Genomic DNA, 6,547 nt, shown 5'->3' on the forward strand with positions numbered 1-6,547 from the left:
TGCAGCTGCATTCATAATGATCACTAATTAAATATTAATATATTTTTAAATCAATGAGAAAAGAGAAGCCCTAAGCATAGAACGTTTTCTTTTTTAAAGAGAGAGAGAGAGAGAGAGAGAGAGAGAGAGAGAGAGAGAGAAAGAGAAGCTTTTCCAATCTTTAAAAAACTGTGTCTGCAATAAAATGTGTCTTTTTTTACCTTTGATTTATCGAAATGTTCCTCGGGCAGATAGAACCGATCACACCGATTAAGAGATGCCAAACAAATTACAGATTTTTGGCTTAGTCCCAAAGGCATTAAAATTTAAGTTGATATCATGGCCTTCATGGGAGGAAAAAGAGGCAGAGGTAGACAACATAAAAAACACATACACAAATACACACAAAACTGAGAGAATTTGAAAACAACTTGAAGGTTAAGGAGAATCCGGCTTTTGTTTTAACATCCGAGCAGCGAAATGAATGGTGAACCATAAACACGGATGACTAGTTCAGGTCTAGAACCCGAGGAAGAAGAAGCAAAGTTTTTTGAGGCGGTGTTAAAATTCACGCAGAAAAGGGCAGTCTCTCACATCAAAGCTTTTCGAAGAAGGCTTACAGAAAACTCTCTCTCAACATGTCTTAAATGTAGTCACGAAACATATTGGAAAAAGTACTATAATTTTCTTTACAAACAGTTGAATTTGAGCAGTTTTGAAATTGTAGCGTAAAATTCCTACAATGGCATGTCACAGAAAAAAGATCAGAAGTGTAGATCTATCTGAAATAGACGCAAACAGTACTCACACGACAAGCCCAAATAACCGTCTCAGTTTTATACGTCTACAGATTTTTGTTAAAACTTAGCTTAGTAACTGTTATGTAACAGAGAATGCGCATTCACATAATGTATTGAGAAAAACAACAACATCCCTGCTTCGTAACGGTTCTGTAGAAAACGAACATTTTGTTTGTTTCCTAGCTCGGTGGAATCTAGGACAACTCAAGCTAGTGCGACTGCTCTGTATTCAAGCATAATAACACAATATGTAATACCTGCTATGTAAGTGACCCCCATGGGTACAGTCGGCTGGCGTCCACTGGTTCTTCGTTTAGAAAAAAGGTACTGTCAGACTAAATACTCTTTTGTAAAACCCAGTGCATTACAAGATCGACCTCCGTCAGTCGTAGCTGTTGTTTTATTCTTTCTCTCTCTCTCAGTCTCTTTCTCCCCCCCCCTCTCTCTCTCTACCCACCCTCCCCCTCTCTCCCTCTCTTTGTCTCTCTTTCGATGTCTCTATGTCTCTATTTCTTTCTCTCTCTCACTGTCTCTCTGTCTCTCTTTCTCTCGTTATCTCGTTCTCTCGTTCATTCTCTCTCTTTTTCTTTTTTTGTTGATCCTTCACTCTCTCGCTCTATTTCTCTTTCTCTCTCTCTCTCTCTCTCTCTCTCTCTCTCTCTCTCTCTCTCTCTCTCTCTCTCTCTCTCTCTCTCTCTCTGTGTCTTTCTATTTCACTCTCTCTGATTCTCTTTCTTTCTGTCTCTTTGAAACTCTTTCTCTCTCTTTATTTTTTCCTTTTCTCTTCCCTCTCTCTGTCCCCTTCTCTCTCCCTCTCCCCCCCCCCCTCTCTCTCTCTCTCTCTCTCTCTCTCTCCATCATCGACACAATGTAGATTGTTGAGGAGACTGGTTATTTAGACCACAAACCCGGGAAAGGATAGGATTCAACAACCCAGGTAAAGTTGTGACTCCTTCTTCAAAACTTTCAGTCTAGTCAAAAGGCTGACCAACATACCTTTCGTCCTTGTCTAATAGGACAGAGCAAAGAGGGGGGAAAGTCTTGAAAACCCTCAAAACAAAATGTGTGTGTGTGTGTGTCTGTGTGTGTGTGTGTGTGTGTGTGTGTGTGTGTGTGTGTGTGTGTGTGTGTGTGTGTGTGTGTGCATTATGTAAGTGGGTATCAGTATTGTGTAGGAGAGCATCTGCATACCCGAAAAGAGTGGGTGGATTGAATAATATTCTTGTCGAGGGATTCCTTTAATTTGTGGATTCGAACCTCTTCTGACAATGCCTTTGGTAGATAGCCAGGGTCCTTATGGTTTCGGACAGAAAACGCCAGTTCGATACCAGGGAAGTAAATACTGTTCTATTGGGCATCCCCATTTTGTACTGGGATACTATGGTATCTCATACAAGCTAGGTGATTCTGACAAGCAGGATCGAAATCACATCCTGCCTCCTTAAACTTAAACTGTCTCAGTTGTGTCGATGATGGGGGTAAAACAGTGATAGTTCTTTTGAGAGTGACAGATGCTGTTGATTATTTTAAGATAAGATAAGATAAGATAAGATAAGATAAGATAAGATAGTACTTTATTATCCCAGAGTGAAATTTTCCTTGGCTGTACAGGCACGTAAAAACACATGCAGGTATACATAAAAAGTTTAAATTATATATATATATATATATATATATTACTCTCTTCAATATTCAATATGAAAGGAGAAGTAAAGCTGACAAAATGTACATTTACATCAAATGCATCATTCAACCACATGCAGGAATTTAAATACAAGACCTTTGGAGTTATATACAGATACATACTCTGAGAGCAACACACATCTATGCTCATTCTGACAAAAACCTTATGCTAGATGGTAAACAACGTCTTTTATATCTTTCTTTGTTTGTTTTTGGCTTAACATATCTGCCGCTGCGTGACCTTACAATTTGCTGGGTCCACGGGGAAAAAAAAATCAAAATCTCCTAGCTGTCAGATAGGATGATAATTCCTCTGGCTTAGTAATTCACTAAGATCAGTGGCCATAATCATAGTCTGCCGTCTTGAGCACCTATCGCCAAAATTTAGATCCGTTTGGAGGTGGCGTTTTCGCCCCTGCCTGTCAGGACCAACCTAAACTGGGTGGGATAAAGCATCCCAAGCAGACAGAATAAGTTGCCAGTCTTAGATTATCTGTGTTCAATGGCAGAGCGCCAAAACATTACACCAGGACTATCCAGATAAACATATCACAGCTTTGAAAGTGGCCATTATGTGCACAGTAGATGTAAGATGTGCAACAGAAATGGCCTCAGTTTAGTTTGCATTATTGAAAATTGAACCCCGCTGTCAAGGTAAAAGTTATTTTGTGACAGAAAGACAGACAGGGGGGAATAAAAGAAGTAGGACCTAGGCTAGTGTCTACAAACCACACACAAAATCAAAGGCATCCGAAAAATATAGGATCTTAGCCACATTCTGACTTTTAAAGCAAAATACGAAAAAGCAACAAAGTTCCTAGTATTACGAAACACGCCAGGGGAGACTATGAAACAGCATTTGAATAAAGTCACTGGATGACTTTAAATCGGACTTATAGTCTTTACCTAAAATCCCCCAAATCGGCAGAGTATAATTCTTAAATGCATCTTGTTTTTGTTGTAGTTGTTGTTGTTGCTCTTTTTGTTGTTGTTGTTGTCGTTATTGTTATTGTTGTTGTTGTTATTGTTGTTGTTGTTATTGTTGTTGTTGTTGTTGTTGGTCTCCTCATTCTCGAAGCAACATCAAGGTGACTTTAATTGTGAGGTAGCGTGGTGGAATCAGGCTCTCGTCAATTTGTGGGTATGTAGAGTTATTGGTATCATCTTAAAGATTGTTCACTTTTCTTTATTTGGATGAAAAAAATATCCATTTATCTAGAATACAAGTCGAGATATTTGCGAATGAAGGAGGTGGGGGTCACCTGTTGTCAGAGGTAAAATTAGATTAATTATTTCCTCAGCTTAAGAGTCCGTGGTAACTGAAAATTTACTTTTTTTGTGCCTTTAATCAACGTTTTTCAGAAAAAATTCACACAGAAATGAGTCTTTAATGGGCATGAATGGTGTTGAGCCAAAAAACAAAAAATTCCATAAAAATTCACAAACCTGCGGAAAAATGCAAATTTCTTCATTTTGATTATTTTGACGAGAGCCTGATTCCTCCACGCTGCCTCATATTTTTTGGACCCTTTTATTACATCATCAGCCAAAACCTGCGTGTGTACTGATGTCAACATGTAAAGCTGGTAATGCCTTTATTGTCCGCACGTTCTGAGCATTGCATGTGTCACGGAAAAATGAAAGGACAACGACATCAGCTGTAGTAAATGTTTAACGTCGGCACGCCCTAAACTATTACGATGTAGTATACCAAGAGCTTAAGCCGGGGGTGCATAATTCATCGGATCAGCGTGTTCGGATTGTGGAAAAAATACAGACACACGCACATATTAGATCTATTTATCACAGTCGGTCAAATAAATATTCCTGCGTTATATTGACGTCATCATTTTTTGTTTGTTTGTTTGTTGTTTCCTTTTAAAACTGTTTTTCTGTATCAAATATTAGAGGCTTAATTTAAAAATTGGTAGGTTTGTTTTGTTTTATCCGCCGCTTATACCTTTCGGGGTGTCGCAGGAAGAAAGAGACGTCTCCCTGTCGCCAGCCGGAGAACTTGGGTCAGGCGAATGCCGTTAATGTTTCCCTGAGTCCATCTTTCCAGGTCTTTCTCGGTCGCCCTCTTGCCTTGTTGACATCGACTTTTTTTATGTAGGCACGTTGTGCTGAGTGGTGTGTTGGTAATCGCATGATATGTCCGAACCATTTGATTCTTTTGGTGCTGGATGTGATGCATGACATCATTTGTGCCCACCATTTCTCTGATTATTGTCTTTCTAATTTTGTCTCGCCTGGTCTTGTTTACTGGTTTTCTAAGGCATCGCATTTCCCATTTTGTAATTCTTTGCTCTAATGTCTTGCTCGGATGTTATCTAAAAGTTGACTTCTTACAGGGTAGTTTATGAGTTCTTTCTATAGCTTGGTTCTGTTCGCTCTGTCAAAAATCGGTTGTTCAGCATAAATGAAAGATAGAAGAAACCACAAGCTGTTTTCTGCTTATGAGAACATTTTCTGTCAGTACAGGGTTCTATGCCAAGGACAGTTTCATTTCTGTGAGAAGTATATTCAAAAAAGCATTCTACATTACTTTTTCGGACACAGATTAGCAACCATGAAACAAAAGTTGCTCTGCTGAAAACAGTTGACTGGGGTCTTGATTCGGTAGCAGTTTCAATTACTCCCCGCCCGCCCCCTTTTATAAAAATTAACAAATTTTAAAAATCAATAAATAAAATAGAAACGTTAATTGATTAATTGCTTAATTAAAAAATATTTAAAAAAAAAGAAATTAAAAAAATTAAAACCAAACAAAAGACAGAAACAAAACATCTTGAAAAAACGAAGCAAAACAAAGCAACAACAGGAAGAACAAATGCTTTTTTTTACATTAATTAATTAATCAATTAATGTTTGTATTTTATTTGTTTATTTTTTTCTTTTTCTTTTTAAATTTGTTGTATCTTTGCGAACAGAGTTACCCCACTTGTGTGAAAAACAACCAAAACGAAACTAACAAACTGTGCTTTCATATTCTTCTTTTGGAGAAATGAAAGAGAGCTTCAAAACAGCGACTGTGGCGCCCTCTGAAGCAATGGGTGGACTTCCGCGGACAAAGAGTCTACATAACAAGAAGGGCCACTTCTCTCTTTGAGCCAATTAAAAAAGTGTCCTCAAAATTCGGTGGCGCCCTCTTCGCAAAAGCGGACCTTTAACGAACAGAGTTATCCTACTTGAGTTTAAAAAATCAAAGTGAAACTAGCAAGTTTTTTAATGAATTTCGGAAGAACGCTTTTTTTAATGGTTACGCTGACAAAAAAACTCTTCCGGAGGAAAGGGTGATTGTTTTCTTCGTTTAATTTTACTTTAGAATGACAGGTGAGAGGTCATTAAAATTTAAAAAAACTAAAACTCCGTACTGAACGAACCCGAACTGCTGATGAACAGCAGTCGATCTGCGCACGCAAGGAGGTGCTATTCCTATTCTTCTTCTGGGAAAACGAAAGAGAGCTTCAAAACAGACTGCAGCGCCATCTGAAGCAAAGAGCATACTTCCTGCGGACACTTTTTTGTCTGAGTGGCCCATCTTGTTATGTACTATCTTTGCCGCGGACACTCTTTTGGCTTGGTGAATTCTCTTGTTATGTACGATCTTTGCCTATGTCAGGGAGATGGAAGGGCGGTTTTGGGGGGAGGGGCGGGCGAAATTTACTTTTACCCGAAATGCTCTTACCATTTGAAAGGGGTCGCTTCCAGTATACAGCACCGTTGATTTGTGGAGCTGGTCTCGTCAGTCATAGAGACCAGGGTGTCGAATAATATCAAGTACTTGCGATCCTAGTATCGATTGGTAATCGATTTCAATACTGTAAACTCCACCCTCCCTCCCCCTCCCCCTTTTGAGTCACTTCCCACCAGCCTCTATCTTTCCTCTCCTGAAACTCAACTCCACTTGTAAATCGGATATAATGGACAGGTAAAGCCATGTTTTTGAGTGTGGCTTTGTATGATTGTGTGTATGTTATGGTGTAAATCTAGAAGTATGTGTTTGGATGTATGAGAAGTCAATGTGTGTGTGTGTGTGTATGTGTGTGTGTGTGTGTGTGTGTGTGTGTGTGTGTGTGTGTGTT

The sequence above is a fragment of the Aplysia californica genome, unplaced genomic scaffold (genome assembly GCF_000002075.1).
Source record: "Aplysia californica isolate F4 #8 unplaced genomic scaffold, AplCal3.0 scaffold00393, whole genome shotgun sequence".
NCBI classification, from domain to species: domain Eukaryota; kingdom Metazoa; phylum Mollusca; class Gastropoda; order Aplysiida; family Aplysiidae; genus Aplysia; species Aplysia californica.